Source organism: Piliocolobus tephrosceles, chromosome 1, assembly GCF_002776525.5.
Source record: "Piliocolobus tephrosceles isolate RC106 chromosome 1, ASM277652v3, whole genome shotgun sequence".
In the NCBI taxonomy this organism is placed as follows: domain Eukaryota; kingdom Metazoa; phylum Chordata; class Mammalia; order Primates; family Cercopithecidae; genus Piliocolobus; species Piliocolobus tephrosceles.
The window spans coordinates 208266121-208283632 of record NC_045434.1 but is presented as its reverse complement, the minus strand read 5'-3'; positions in this window follow the sequence as shown (position 1 = coordinate 208283632).

Below are 17512 nucleotides of genomic sequence, written 5' to 3'. Positions count from 1 at the left end.
GAGTCATGTCATAATTTTTTTTGTGGTCCTGGCACATTGATGGGGTCAGTCAAGGCTTGCTGAATGAATGAATGAATCAAAAAGAATAAATATGAGTACATGCACAGTAAACCTAGCTTCTGAAAGGTGTTTTGATGAAAAAGTAAAGCAACATTTCTGAGAGTGCTTGGGAAGTCTTTCCTAGATTTAGGCCACTTTTCCTCTGTGTTTTTGGTGTCTAGGACAATTAATTTTGTTCAGTCCATTGCACCCTGCCTTGAATTCAGATGCCTGGGTGATTTTTCTAAAACTTTGGCTGTTTATCTTGTGAGGCTGGTTCTCCCATTAATATCCCCCATCTGTTCTTCTCTCCAAATAATGTCTTTGTGAGGGTTCTTAAAGTTGGCCTCTAGAATCTTAGTTTTCAGATGATTTTTCCATTTATAATAATGACCATTCTGTCTAATTTTTATTAATATTTTCTGATGGACTTTCCAAATGCATCCATGCTTTTGATTTTTGAAGAGAGCAAATGGGAAATAGACTAATAAAAATCTGTAATGTAATGGTTTTAATAAGTCAATCTGTCCTTTGCTGTCATAGAACCAAGCTTCCATTTCACTGTTCAAGAACTCATCAGATGAAATGACCTCCTTGTCAAGAAAAATTACTCCATATGGTAATGTAATCACAAAGGAGAAACATTATTTTCCTATATATTATTCCCTGCAGAAACTGCAGTAAGAAAGCCATCATATTAAAAATATCTAGGATGCTAAGGTTCCTGTTTGCCAGCCTGATGGAGTTCATTTTCTTTATAGGAAAGGCAAACTCAGTTCTCATTGGCAGCATTTTATTTTAAGGGTTCATTAGGCAATTGTACATTACACTGGAACACCTGTGGAAGTGCAGATTATATCTACATGAATATAAATGCATTTGTTATGACTCACGCTATTACAGTCAATAACAGATGTCTTTTTAAGAACAGGCACTTAAAAAGAAGTGTGTATCGATGCATCCACCTATCTTCCTTAAGATGCTAGTGGCAGTGCTGTGCATTTTTTTAATTTAGAAAGTCAGTATAAGGAGAGATTAAAGCATCTCTACTCTATTAAACATCACCTTCCCTTAAAAGTGCAGTACTAGTCAGAAAAATGTATATGTTTAAATAGCATCTTACTTAATGAATCCTCTTCATGAACCACATTTACTGCACAAGGAAAATATTTTTCTTCATCTTGGTAGGGCCATAGAGACAATTCATCCGAGGTTGAGTTGAGCTGGGAACCCTCCTGTCTTATGAATTATTCAACAATTTCCCTCTGTTGAATACAGGTTGGTTCTCCATTGTTGGTGAGGATCAGAGAGGAGGTAGAGAGACTGTTACCTGTGCAGGAAGAGAGCTTAGTCCACAGAGAATTCATTCTTTGTTCTTGTTTTTTTTTTTTTTATTATACTTTAAGTTCTAGGGTACATGTGCATAACGTGCAGGTTTGTTACATATGTATACTTGTGCCATGTTGGTGTGCTGCACCCATCAACTCGTCAGCACCCATCAATTTGTCATTTATATCAGGCATAACTCCCAATGCTGTTCTTGTTTTTTCAACTGGGTTTTTTTGCTCTAGATATTATCCATCTGATGCCACTGGTGAGGTATCAGTGGTACATTGGAAAGAACATGAAACTTGAAATAAAACTTAGTTCTGTGACTTCAGTGGTTTTTCTTGTGACATAATTTAAATCCCCTATGACTTAGTTTCTCATATGTAAAATGAGGATAATTTTACTTATTGCATAGGATTGTTTTGAGTTTTCAATGGAGTCATGTAGGTCTTCTGGTTCTGCTGAAATAGCTTAGATAGACCAAGCCTTCCGTCTGAGATCAATTGTAAAATCAGACAAGATACGTCAAAGAGAAGGGAAATAAAGCTCCCTGAAGACAAAGAGAAACCAAACTAACCAGAACTTGAGAGGCCAAATTTTGGAGAGAAGAAAATCTTATTCATGTCAACCCCACTTTTGCTTCTGGTTTCTCTTTGCAGGGCATTGCTGATTCACGGGAAGGAAAAATAGAGGTTGAGTAAAAACAGGTGGCCTGGATCTTATAGCAGTCTTGCTAACATGGGGAGACAGAGGTTAGAATTTGTTGATGCCTAGACAGTTGAGAGTTGAAGGGCCAGTGCCCTATAAAGGAGGAAACTACAGAAAAATAACCTCAAGATTCTTTGTACAATTTCACCTTGATGCAATTGTCGAATTCTTAAGTTGCATATGTGTGGGGCAAGACTCAGAAAACAAAGAAGTGTGAAGCAGTTGCTAGAAGACTAAAGAGCTAAGCAACCATTTTGGCAGTTAGCTAGAGCCTATGTAGGTTTCATCTTCACCATGTCGGTTACCGCACATACTAGGAAATAGGACCTGAAAATCACAAGAAGAAAGATCTGTGGTGATCCCAATGTTGAAATTTTCAGACACAGACTTTAAAATAACTATGGTTCACTTATTCAAGAAAATAAAATAAGATAAATAATTGCATTAAAAAAGCAGAATATCTATATAGGTAGATGGACATATATATATACACACACACACACACACACACACACACACATACACACATACACACACACAAATTATATGAAAATGCTATACCTTAAAAATAAAGATAAGTTAATTCAACAGAGAGGTTTAACAGTAGATTAGACCCAGTAAATATGACTATTAGTATACTGGAAGATAGCTGAAAATATCCAGATGAAAGTGTAGAGAAAAAAGACAAATTTTAGAAAAATCGGATTTTTTTTTTTTTAAAAAGTGGAAAAATGTTGAAAAGAGCCTAAGAGACAGGTAAGATGTGTTGAAAAAGTCAAACATATGCATAGATAGAATCCCAGAAGAGAGGATGTAATTAATGGAGCAGAAGCAAAATTTGAGCTGATGTGGTGGCATGCCTATAATCCTAGCATTTTGGGGGGCTGAGGTGGGAGGATTGCTTGAGTCCAGGAGCTCAAGACCAGCCTGGGCAACATAGGGAGACCCTGTATCTACAGAAACAAAATTGCCAGGCATAGTGGCCCATGCCTGTGGGAGGGTTTTGGGAGGCTGAGGTACGAGGACTGCTTGAGTCTGGAAGGTTGAGGCTGCAGTTAGATGGCTAACTATACTCCAACCTTGGTGACAGAGTGAAATCCAGTCTCAAGAAAAAGAAAAAGCAAAATTTGAAGAAATTACTGACTGAAAAAATTTTTATGCTCATTGAAGGCATCAAACCCCAAATTCAAGAAACCACAAACCTCAGGGGGAAAAGAACCCCAAAACTAAAACAAAACTTAAAAAGCACAACAAAACCTCCATCACATACAAAAAGGAAACCTCAAGGCATCAAAAATTAAAAAGGTATGTTAGCTTGAAAAAAGCAACAATTTGGGAGGCCGAGACGGGCGGATCACGAGGTCAGGAGATCGAGACCATCCTGGCTAACACGGCGAAACTCCGTCTCTACTAAAAATACAAAAAACTAGCCGGGCTTGGTGGCGGGCGCCTGTAGTCCCAGCTACTCCGGAGGCTGAGGCAGGAGAATGGCGTAAACCCGGGAGGCGGAGCTTGCAGTGAGCTGAGATCCATAAAACCAATAGCTAATTTCTCAACAAAATGATGAAAACCAGGGGACAATAGAATGACATCTTTAAGTCACTGAAAGAAAATTAAATGTCAACACATAATCCTACATCCAGCAAAAAATCCTTCAAAATATTAAGATAAAGATATTTTCAGAAAACAAAAACTGAACTGCACTAAAAAGAATATTTAGGTCAAAAGGAAAGGACTTCTAGATGGAAGCATGGTTATCCAGGAAGGATTAGAAAGAATATATGCAGTGGTAAATGTAATTTAAATCTGTCAACTGAAACAATAATAGCAATATCTTGTAGATTTAAAATATGCATAGAATTAAAATACGTATAAAAATAGCCACACAAGGCAAGAGTCGATAAATGCCTTTAAAGTGTTAGAGGGTTCTGGCATTGTCCAAGAAGTGTCAATGTCCTAATTTAGGTAGATTTTTAATAAATCAAGCATGCATGTTGTAATCTCCCTAGGTTAACTGCTAAGACAACAATGAAATAGTATATACATGAGAATCTAATGGAGGGTGAAAAGTGAAGTAATAAAAAATACTTGAGTAATTCAAAATAAGGCAAGAAAGCATAATAAAAATTGAACAATAAACAGAAAACAAATAGAAAACAGTGAAGAAGTAGTTTTCATTTCAATACATTAAGAATTATGCTAAGTGTAAATATACTAGTCAAATTAACAGCAAATATTGTCAGACTAGATTTTTAAAACATATAACTATGTATTGTTTACAACAAATATACCTTAAATATAAACGTATTTAAAAAGCTAAAAGTAAAATGGTAGAAAAAGATATACCACAAAAATACTAACCAAAAGAAAATGGTATAGTTATAGTAATATCTAGGTAGACTTTAAGATAAAAAATATTACTGAATATGAAGAGAAAATTTCATAAAAGGGTCTTTTCAAAGCATATATATATGTATATATAGCAAATATAAATTTGCATGTCCTTACTAACATAGCCCCAAAATATATAAAGCAAAAGCAGGCATAACTAAAAGGAGAAATAGATACGCGAACAGTCAGGGCTAGAGATTTTAAGATAATTCTTTACACCAAGCACACAAAATTCTGGCTTGGGATCTCTGATGTAGTTGTAGTCAGACAGCGGCTGGAGCTTGGCTCACCTTGAAGGCTTCTTCACTTCCATGTCTGCAGCTTAGGCTGAGATGACTCAGATGATTGACAGTTGGAGTAGCTGGGATCACTGGCATCTTTCTGTTTATGTTGTCTTTCTGAATGGTCTGTCTAGCATGGCAGACTCTGGGCAGTCAGACTTTATGTATAGCAGTGAAAGGCTCCTAGAACGAGTGTTCCAGAACCCTGGGGAAGCTGTATAACATTTTATGACTCAGCCCATGCATTTTTGGTAAAGGTGACATTACCCCTTAAGGGACAAAAGTTGGTTCTTGGAGAGGTATAAAATAATTTTTTTTTCTCTCTCTCTCTCTCTCTATATATATATACACACACACACACACATATAAACACAGATTATATGTAGTACAAGTGATACATATGTGGAATTAAACTATCATTAAACTATCATGGAAGTGGTTAAATGATAAGAAAAAGGTCTAAGAAGACGGTATGGAGGTGATCATAATTTTTAAAAAGTTAAAATTAATAATTTAAAATATTAGAAATGATGCTTAATAATTAGAATTAAATTATAATTTAGTAATATAAATTATGTTTAAACATGATTTAAATATACATTTAGTATTTATATTTTAAGTATTAACATATTGATATTTTAATATTACAGTGGGTTGGCCTTAGAAGTTCCATAATGTCATTTTAGCTATTGGTCAAAGCAGTCATAAGGTTGCCGAGATTCAAGAAGGGGAATACCAGACCCCCCCCCCCACCCCCAGCCAATGGGATGCGTGTCAAAGAATCTGCCGCCATATTTAAATCCACCAGAGTGAACATTCTGTAGATTCCCGCAATTACAGAGCTCTGCCAGGTACGAAGTTTTACTAAGCAGACCGTGGAAAAACCGTGAGAAGAGGAAATCTGGTAAGAAGCAGAGTGAACTTGAACCTGTGACAAAGCAAGAGGTCTTGTTCATGGGCTCACGTGAGAACTTGCACCTGCAGTGTATGAATGAAAGAGACGTCAGGGAAGCTAAGAGTTCTCTTCTGGCTGTCGTTCAGCAGGGGCCCCCGTGGAAGGATGTGATGACTGTGGGTGCTTTTACAGACCCTAGAAGATGCTGTGATATGTTGTGGTTGTGACTGTGTAGTGATTATTGCTGACCTGAATGCCCTAGTCTTAAACATTAGAGGGTGGGACTTTCTCACTGTACAAACCAGAAGACTGACCTGGACAGGGAAAGCCACTTGGCTGAAGTCATACACAGAGGTGGAGGGCTGTGCTCTCGATTTGCTAAGTTCCCACGTTAATGTTGATTCCCACGCCTCGGAGAATAATTAGAGGAATATTAGTAACTGATTTATTTCCGTTGTTATTGGGCAAAGATCCAGGGCCTGAATCCAGGCAGGGAAGGGAGTCCTGGGCTCTGCTCAGGCGGGCTGTGGGTGTGTTTCCGCTTCTCGGCGAGAGTGGGCTGCCTCGCAATGCCCACCTCAGGGGAACCTCTTTTCCTTCTTTTGATATCTGAGGATGCTCATTGATCATCTCTCCATGTACTTACAAAAATAATGCCTTTTCATTTTTATTTCAAAAGTTATACATGTTTATTTTTGAACCTCCTCTTCTCTTTTCAAAACCTAAACTGGTGTGTGGGTTGAAGGTGGGGGAGGTGGGCAGGGGGAGGTTCTTATACTTCTCAACTTAAACTTGGTTCAACTTCAACAGATGTTGAATACAATGGTAGACACGACTTGTTTGGGGCTGCATTTATTTGGATTATTCATCAGGAAGTCTTGGAAGCTTCTAGGAAATGGGCAATGGGCTGTTCTTTACTGGAATTGCCAACAGAATTGACAGTATTTCTCTCATATGTCTTGCATTGAACAACTCCCTAGAAAGTAACTTGAGCACAAATAAATTCATATTTTGACCTAATAATTCTATTTTTTGGAATCTGTTCCAAGAAAACAATGGGAGAGATGGATGAAGATGATAACTTTGTAAGGGTGGTCATCTCAGTGTTATTTATGGGAGGCAAAAATTGGAAGCAGTCTAACATTTCAATAATAGGAAGTTTGTGAAATAATTGTGATTTTATGTATGTTACTATATATAAGCATATATGGACATACTAAGTAGAGACTGAGTTTGTCTTATTTATATATTTTCAGTGATGAGCACAGAGCATGGCATGTAAGTGTGCAATATATGTTTTTTTGGTAAGAGGTTCACTGAGATTCACATACCATATACATAATTCACATGCCATACAATTCACCCACTTAAAGTATACAATTCAATAGTTTTTAGTCTATAAACAGATACGTGCAACTATCACCACAATCAATTTTAGGATATTTTCATCATCCTTCTAAAATAACCCTGTACTTGTTAACAGTCACTGCCCATTTTCCTTCAACTGTCAAACCCTAGGCAGCCACAAATCTACCTTTCATTTCTATCAATTTGTGTATTCTGGACATTTTCTGTAAATGGAATTACACAGTGTGTGGTCCTTTGTGACTGGCATCTTTCACTTAGCATAATGCTTTCAAGGTTTATCTGTGTTGTAGCATAAATGAGTACTTTATTCCTTTTAATTTCCAGATAATGTTCCATTATACAGTATACCATATGTTGTTTATCCATTCATCAGTTGATACATATTTGAGTTGTTTCTACTTTTGACTATTACGAATAGCGCTATAACAAGTTTTGTGTGGGCATAAGTTTTCATTTCTCTTGGAATACATATTTAAGAGTGAAGTTCCTGGGTCATATGGTAACTCTGTTTAAAACTTTCAGAAACTATCAAACTGTTTTCCTAAGTGATTTTACCATTTTACATTTCCAACAGCAGTGTATGAGAGTTCCAATTTTTCCATATCCTTGCCAAAACATAAATATTTGCTGAATAAATGAAAGGATGTCAAAATTTGATCATGACATAGGATGATAAAACTGTAAATATGTTATGATTGTATTTTTTCTTTCACAAATTTTCATTAGGAACAAATCTTATAAGAAAGTTAATAGGTTGTTTATTTTTGGTTTGATGAGATTGGGGTAATTAAAATTTTCATTATAATTATCACATTCCTTAGCTTGCTGCAGTGAACAAATGTTGCTTATATAATAAGAAAAAATATTTACAAAATGTTGTTCTGTAGAAGTTTACATCAGAGAGAAGGAAAAAATATCTCAAAATTAAGTTTTTATAGGTCCTAATTAGAGTTAGAGATGTTTCTTGCATTGAGACTTGGAAATGGATAAAATACATTAATCTGACTTTGCCTATTTTTGGCTAAATGTAAAGATTAAATGACTTCGTTGGGGGTGTACATCAGTCAGCATTCTTGGTTGCAAACAATAGAAACCAACTCCAGTTAACTTAAACAGAAAAGGAATGTATTGGAAGGGTATTGATTGGTTTGCAGAAGGCTAGAGATCCAGGCTTTCAAAAATGAGCAGAAGCCAAGGAAGGATGGATACAGCCAGTATCCCTATAGAGGAAGGAGAAACCAGCCACTGGGGCTGTCATGTCTAGACAGCAGTGCCAGGACATTGGGTTTGTCCTCATTTAGACTCATGCTGCTCTGTGCTGGACCTGAAAATCTGCTGCAGCCTTGTGAGTTCATGTCCTTCTGGTTCCTTCCTCAACCTTGAGAGCCTTCAGTTGCCTGAGTGTAGGTTACATACCTATCCACAACTCTAGAAGCCAGGAGATAAATTCCTCCCCCTAATGCTGTGGAAGAAAGAAAGTGTCTTCCACTGTAAGGTATGCCCCTGCCTGCCTTCTACCTGTTGTGGGATTTATCTGACAGAAAGGTTCCTGGGTGCTCAGCAGGCAGAATTTTACGTCAGGAGAGACTTTTTTGTTGTTGATTTTTGGTTGATTTTTTTTTTTTAAGTTCTGGGATACATGCACAGAGCGTGCAGGTTTGTTACATAGGTATACACGTGCCGTGGTGGTTTGCTGCACCTATCCACCTGTCATCTAGGTTTTAAGCCCCATATGCATTAGGTATTTGTCCTGATGCTCTCCCTCCCCTTACCTCCTACCCCTCAACAGACCCCAGTCTGTGTGATGTTCCCCTCCCTGTGTCCATGTGTTCTTATTGTTCAACTCCTACTTATGAGTGACAACATGTGGTGTCTGGTTTTCTTTTCTGCAGGGGGGACTTTTGTATCTTGTAATCTAGATTGCAATGTCATAGTCATAAGCTTAGTCAATTTTGTGCTGCTATAATATAATACCACATACTGGGTAATTTATAGTGAAGAGAAATTTTTTCTACAGTCTGGGGGCTGGGAAGTCCAAGATCAAGGTGTTGGCATCTGGGGAGGGCCTGCTTATTGTGTCATAATATGGCACAAGACATCACATTGTGGAAGGGCAAAGAGAGGGAGAGGGAGGGACGGGGGGGAGGGGGGGAGGGGGGGAGAGAGAGAGAGAGAAACTCACCCTTTAATAATGAACCCACTACTGTGATAACAGCTCTTAAAAATCCGATTTCTTATTAGTGTTACAATGTCAATTAAATTTCAACCTGAAGTTTAGAAGCATCTTAGTCCATTTTGTGTTGCTGTAACAGAATACCTGAGCCTGGGTAATTTACAAAGAACAAAGGTTTATTTTTTTACAGTACTGGAGGCCAATCAGTTCAAAATTGAAGGGTTGGCATCTGTTGAGAACCTTTGTGCTGTGTCATCCCATGGTAGAAGGCAGAAGGTCAAGAAAGGATGAGAAGGAAAAACAGAAAACTCCCAACGTCGAGCACTTTTATAATTAACATTGATCCATACAGGAAGGTGGAAACTTCCTGACCTAAACACCTTGTATTGTACTCCACCTTCCAACACTGTTGCACTGGGGATTAGGTGTCCAAAACATGCTTTTGGGGGGACACATTCAAACCATAGCAGAAGGAGACAAATATTCAAGTCATAGCACAAGCATTTGGAGAATAAAAGAAATTATTATTTCTTGAATAGGTGAGAAAGGACAGACTACCAAATCATTCATATTTAAGCAGTAAATAGTAGAAATAAAAATGACCATTTCTGCTGTATAGTCAGGGTAAATAATGTAAATAAGTTTAGCTGCTGTAACACACAACTGGAAAGTCTTGGTGGTTTAACACTGTAAAATTTTATTTCTTGTCCAAGTTTTTGTCCAAATAGGTGTTCAACAGGCAATTTTCCAAGAGATTTAGTAGGATTCTTTTATGATTTCATCCACCTGAAGGCAATTTTTGTAGGTCCTCCCTTGTCTGGCAGTTAACAAGGAAAAACAGTGTATGGGGTATCATCTAGGAGATTTCAGGGCTCAAGTCCAAAAGTGGTGAACATCATTTTCCACTACATTCCACCAGCTAGAACAGAGGGTCTCATTTAATCACAAGAGAGACTGGGAAATACAGTCCAGCTGTGTGAGTAGGAAGACATGGGAACGGGCTTGGTGAGCATGTAACAAGTATCTAACAGAATCCTTTATTAATAAAGAAAAACAAAAGTAGCTATTGTTAAAATTCACCACAGCAATTCTTAATATGTTTTGGGTTCACTGGTCCCTTTGAGAATGTGTTAAACTCTTTACCCTAAAAAAATACACTTGTAAAAACATTTTGCAGACAATCTCAGGAATTCAGGCTACTCCTAGTCTGAGGATCCCTTGGCATCTTCATTTTGTGCTGCTATAACAGAAAACCTGGGCCTGAGTGATTTATAAAAAACAGAAATTTGTTGGCTTACAGTTATGGAGGCTAAGAAGTCCAAGATTAAGGGTCTGATGTTTGATGAGGGCCTTCTTGTTGTTAATCATTACATAGTGAAAGGTAAGAGGGCAAGATAGAGAAAAGGGGACTGTACTCACCTTTTTGTAACAAACCTACTCCTGTGATAGTGGCATAAATCCATTTGTGAAGGTTGGAACCCTCATGGTCTTCAGCTCTCACTAGGCCTCACCTCTCAATACTATTGCATGGGGATATTATGTTTCCAATGTAGGCTTTTGGGGGGACACATTTAAACCATAACGCTTTGGGCATATGGCAAGCAGAGACCAAGTTGGCATTTGTTGAGCACTTACTATATAGAAAGCACATTTCTGGGTACTGTGGGGTTACACGGATGAACCAGACAAAGCCCTAAACCTGGAGGGCTTTACAACCTTCAGGCAGGAATCAGAGAAACAAGTATCACATGAGACCAAGGTAGAATAAATGCTGTGCTAAAGATACAAAGTGGTGACCAAGTAGAGACCTCAGGCATCTGCCTACATAGACATAGGCCAACGCAGAAGTTAATTTTTCAGGGTTGGTTTATAAAGTCAAAATGGGGCAAAGCATTCGTTCATTCATTTATATATGCATTTGTTCAGTTTTTATTCTATGTAGTATTCCAGGTGGTGGGGATAAATGAGTGGATGGGAAAGGCAAGATTCTGTACTAGGGGGAGCTTACATTCTATTTGGGAAGGCAGAGAGGGAGATACTAGTAAAGAAATCAAATGGCCATCCAGTGACCACAGGCCCTTGGTACACCTCATCAAGCTCATCTTAAATTCCATGGAGAAGGATTGAAAAGAATTGCTGCCTGCTCAGAGGCCAGTACAGTTGACTCAGACTTCATGGTCATCTTGTCCTCCGTCCTTGAAGAAGACCTGGCAACACTGAGCTAGCTGCCATGGCCCTAGGCAGGGCATATCAAGCCAGACCAAAGAGCTGGCATCATCTAAGACTTTTCCCTTACAGGAAAAACTACCCAATTGAGAAACTGCAGAGAATGTGTTACAGATGTGGCATTGCCAATAGGGAGACTGAAATGGAAAAGAACTTTTTTGAACTCTCGGCAATCAAAAACAAACTTTACTTTAGAAAAACCCCTGGGAGTTTGGTATAAAACCAAGCATACATCTAGTTTTTAAACCAGAAATTGAATTCCTAGTATCTACCCAAGAGAAATGAAAACATACATCTATCAACATACTTGTACAGGAATGTTCATAGCAGCCTTATAGCCACAAACTAGAAAGAGCCCAGGAGTCCATCAAGAAAAGAATGAATAAACAAGTTGTGATATATTTATACAAAGGAAGGCCATTCAGTAATAAAAGAAGTGTATTCCTGACGCAGGCACCAACATGGACGAATATCATAAACATTATGATGAGTGAAAAAAGCCAGATGTGAAAGAGAATATACCGTATAACTTTCCATTTATGAAATTCTGGACTGGTAAAGCTAATCTGTAGGTAGAAAAAAAAATCAACACACTAGCTGACCAGGGTGGGTAGGGGAAAAGATTGGCTGAGAAGGGACCCAAGGGAGCTTTCTCATTGACAGTAGTCTCTATATTTTGATAGGGGTTTGGGTTATGCAGGTGCACACATTTGTTAAAACTCATAGGATGGTACACTTAAGAGTTTTCGTATTTCATTTTATGCACATTTTACCTTAAAAGAAAAAAAATCTGAACTTAAGTACACTGTGGTGTTTGGAGTGAAGTGTACTGATGTTTGCAGTGTTGAAATGTATGACTAAATGAAATGGACAAACGAATATACCTGCAATAAAGCAAGTGTAGTAAATGTTGATTGTAGAATGAAAGAGGTGGGTCTATGAATAAGTGATTACTGTAAATCCTTTCGACACTATGTTTGAGTGTTTTCATAACAAGATATTAAGAAGAAAATAAGCATTGCTGCATAATAAACTATCCAAAGGTTTGGTGACTATAACAACTATTATTTTTCCTGGTTCTGTGGTTTGGCACATGTAGATATGGGTTTTGATAGCAATAAAGAAGCAAAGACAGGAAAGAATAGCTAGCATGTATATTTAACGCATCCCGTGAAATCAGTGGTGTGCTGGTAAATGTTTAACAGCCAGCTCTTGGTGGGAGGAGTGAAGGGAAGGGGGACTTCTGTTGTGTAGCATTTGCTGGCTTCCGTGGTGTAAATACCCCCACCATGACTGATTTCAAGCTACCAATATGCCCTTACTGAACAGGGAGTTGGAAAATGTAGTGTTTCAAACATCACACACCAGGGCCTGTTGGGGGTTAGAGGGCTAGAGGAGGGATCACATTAGGAGAAATACCTAATGTGGTTGATGGGTGCAGCAAACCACCATGGCACGTGTATACCTATGTAACAAACCTGCACGTTCTGCACATGTATCCAGAACTTGAGGTATAATAATAAAGGGGAAAAAAAAGAGAAAATTCAGTGTTTCTACCATACAGATAAAATAATGTAAATAACCCGAAGAACAAAGATAATAATAAAATTCAGTAAAATAATTAGGGAGTGATGCATTTTGAGTATTTATTACCTTTGTTTTTAATATCCTAATTCATTTCATTGGAAGTTTATGTAGTTTAATTTATAATAGCCATTATGTTTAACTACTGGCTCACAAAATTCTGGAACAAGTAATAATGGTAAGCTGGCTTACACTGGTCTGGTGGGGTAATTTTCATGACCATTAGGTAGAGCATTTTCACTCTTCTGCACCCTGCCCTCATTTCCTTCAGCAAATATCATGGTTGACATGATGCTTCGCAACTTGCTTCTCTCTCCAGGCTCATTTTCCCTGAGTGTACTCTAAGCCCCAGCCACCTTAAGCTGTAGATACAGATGCAGTGTACCTCATTCCCAGCCCTCTGTGCCTTACACAGTATGTCTCCATCTGTCTCCTCTTCCTGGATGCCTTTTTCTCCATCATATTCCTCACTCTCTACTACCCCACCACCACTACCTACCACTACCAACCAGATAACCAGCAGTTCCCCCAGCTAACTTCTATTCATCCTCACCTCTGAATTTATCACCTGCAGCAACTCCCAAATGGTCCCAGACTGGATAAGTGTTCATCTTATTTGTTTTAAGAAAAATCCCACTTTCTACACTTCATGAAAAATATTTTTGTCTCCCTGCTAGACTGTAGGCACCTCAAATACGTGGGCTGTGTCTGTTAGAGCTGCTTCCAGGACAGCACGTCACTGTATGTAGTAGAAGATCCATAAATGTTGCTGGATTTATGAATCTTTATTTTTTTTGCTCACCAAAATTATTGTGTGAATGGCTGTCTAAGTCATCTCTTCCATTCCTATTTACACCAACTGAAATTGGGAATCTCCAAGTTCTCTCTTTACTCTCCTCTTTTGCTATCACTTCTTAGTCTCTGAAAAGAAATTCTCTCCCCTTAAGTAGTGAGTCATGGAAGGAGGGGAGAGAGAATTTCCTGCAAATGGTGGCTCGAAGGAGTGCCTTCTACTGAAAGGTTAAAGCTGGCTGCTATTAGCCAAACCAGCTTGCCTTAAGATAATGGCCCTGAGATTAAAGGCTTGCAGGTTCCAGAATTCCGCCTCTTGATTAGAGGCAAATTGTACCAGAAAGTAAAAGGAAAGCCTCCAGGAGGCACTCTCAGCTCTCTGGGAAGGTAAAGAGCAGGGAATGGGGGATTAATGAGCATCTTTACCGATGCTGCCTTCTTATTGCGGGTGGACAATGTGGTCATCCGAGGGCTACTTCTGAACATGTTAGAGGAGAAAAACCAGCTCATCTCCCCTATGCTTTTATCTAAGTTCAGACTTGGCCAAACGTGGTTCCCCAGTGGGCTTTCAAAGGTAAAACAAGAACAATTTTTATTTATTTTTCTTTTTAAGTTTGGATCTGGAATTTTTCCACTGTTCTCTCTCTCATCAGCTCCCAAGACTGAAACAACAGCATGATAGAGTCTATGACTGGTGGACTAAATATTTCGTTTCCCTTCTTGCTGTGCCCCTTTGCTCCAGTGATGTCAGGTTTGGCCATGTGATTTCCTTTAGCTGAGGCCGTGTGAATAGAAGTAATGTATGTCGTATCAAAGTCAATGCACAGTTTGTCATCTCCTCTTTTCCCTCTCCCATGAGCAGGAAATAATCCCAGAAAGAGGTTACTTCATCAGCCTGGGTCTCACAGTGAAGGTAGCATTGCAGGGGGTTGGAGGGAGTTGCAACTGACCTGGGTTGCACATGTGGCATAAATGAGAATGAAAAATATTAATGACTGTAAGTCCTAGACTGATTGATACATACACAGTCAGCTAAAGGAGCTTACCAGGTTTTAGTAAGAATGGAAGGGAAAGAGCATAACTTAAAAAAAAAAAAAGGTTTTAGTTGACATTAAATTATTTGATGTTTATTTTAAAAATAAGTGAATTGTTCTATAATAAATAATTTCAACTGTATGGAATTATCTCTTATCTGGCATTGTCTTTCCTATTTCAACAGGTCAATTGAGTGGTAGGTGGTGTAGTCATTTGTTGAATCAATATGTATGAAGTACTGATTAGCATCTAAGCACTATATTAGGTCGTGGGACACAGTGGCAGTCAAAACAGAGAAGATCCCAGCCTTCGTGGAACTTTCCCTCTTGCTGGGCTAGGTGAATTCAAAACAAAATAAAATATCAAGTAGTAAACATGATAATTTCCGGAAATTACTAGGTTACAAGAACAATTAGGACAAAGTGATGGAGAGTGACTGTGAGGGTCAGGGTGGGCCTGGAGCCACCCCAGAGTATTTTGACTTCTCAGGCTTTACAGTACTGAGAAACTGAACTGATACGTACATATGACTTTCTAAAAATGGAGTCATAGTTTTATGTCAATCCCTTTAATAAGCACATCGGGTGAATTTAAAATTGGGAGCCGTTTTGTTTTACAAATGAGTCTTTTTGTGGGGCAAACATTTAACTTCATATTCTTCTGGAATTGAGTCTGAGTTTTTATCCATAAAAGGACCTCATTCCACTGTTGAAGAGAACTCTTCTTGGAGAACATCTTAAGGAATTTGGTTTCTAAAGTAGCCAGGGAACTCCATGACAGGGCAGTTAATTTTAATTTGGTTCCAGAATATTATAAGCCCACGTGTGCTGTAAAGCTCTGATCCAGGGCATGGCATTTTTTGTTCCTTCTGGACAGAGCCCACCATCTGCTTTGAAAGAGTTTACGACGAGCTCAGAGAGCCAAGGATTGCAGGCAGAAAAGCATACCAACTGGTTTTTATGTTTTCAAACTCCACAAAGCCAATGGGACCAGAAAAGTAGAGAATTATTCACATTTGTCAAAAGTTGACTCATGTCTTTTGCACCAGTTCTGTTCTCCAGTCAATGTCATAAAATGTCAAAGGCAAAAGAAGTGAAGCTCATCATTTTACAGTTGTGTGACCTGAGACCAAGTGAGATTAAAATGAGTTGTTGAAGTCTGTGCATTCAACAAATATTTATTGAGCCCCAACATGCTTGGAGCTGGGCACTATGCTGGAGCCTGGAATTTCAATGGGGAACAAAACAGTCTTTGTTCCTAGGAAGTTTATGGTCTGGTGAGTTGAGTGGAAATTGGAGTTACAGAGGTAACCAGACGGTTCTATGAGAATTTATCCCTAAACAGCCTGACGTATTTGGTGGGACAGTGTCCAGGGAAGGTTTCCCTGAGGAATTTACCCTCAAGCAGATGTCTGAAGGATGAGTAAGGTTTAACAAGTATAAGGACATGTGAAAAGGATGTTGTAAGATCCTTCCAAGGCTGGAGATGGAGAACATGCACAAAGGAATTCTGGTGGATGGGAATGCAGCATGCTAAACAAACAAACAAACCCTGAACTAATTGAGGTTGGAGAGTAGAAAGCAAGGAGCACCAGTTTTCTAGGGGAGGGGGTGCTCTAGAGAGACTCATGGGCATAATGAAAACTTCTAAGGAGGAAGTGACATGATTAAATTTCCTCTTTGAAAAGAACATGCTGACTCAGAATAGGAGAATATTCCATTAATCCAACAAAGATCTACAAAAACCCTACAGCAAATGTCATACTTGATGGTGAAGTATTAAAAGACTTTGCCTTTGGGACCTGGAATAAAACAAGGATTTCTCTTATCATTACTTCTTGGAAGTCTTAGACAGTGCAATAAGGAAAGAACAAAAACAAAAACAAACCTAATGATTGGGAAAAAAGACCTGTTACTATTTGCAGATGAACATGACTGTATAGGGAGAAAATCTAAAATAATCTATACACAAATTATTATATCTGATACATAAACTTGGCAAGGTTACTGGATACAAAACAAGATACAAAAATAAACTTTTATATGCTAGCAGCAATAAACAGAAAGTGAAATTTTAACAAAGATACTTTTACAGTAGCATAAAAACCTGACTACTTGGAAATAGATCTAACAAGAGTTTTTTTTCTGAAAACTATGACACAATATTGGAAGAAGTTAAAGAAGAAAATAAACAGATACATCTTGTTTGTAGATCCGAAAACCTAATCTTGTGAAAATTTGCGTTTTTTCCTAAATTGATTTATAGATTTGACACAATCCCAATCAGACCCCTCACGTTTTTAGGTGTAGAAATCTCACAGTTGGGAGACTGGCCTAGCCTCTCAGCCTACATCTTTCTCCCGTGCTGGATGCTTCCTGCTCTTGAACATCAGACTTCCAGTTTTGGAACTCAGACTGACACTCCTTGCTTCTCAGCCTGCAGATGGCCTATTGTGGGACCTTGTGATCATGCCTCAAGCATTTTTCCAGATTTTCTTTCTGCTGAGCTCACCATTATTTTGGCTTCGAAGCTCAATGTGATAGAGGTGGTGCCAAGACGGCTGACCAGAAACAGCAGCGATCAGAGGCTCCCATCGAAAAGAACCATAATAAGCGAAAAGAACCATAATAAGCATGTGAATCCTTTACTACTAACCAAGGTATCCAGATTCAGTTATCAGAATGGACTAGG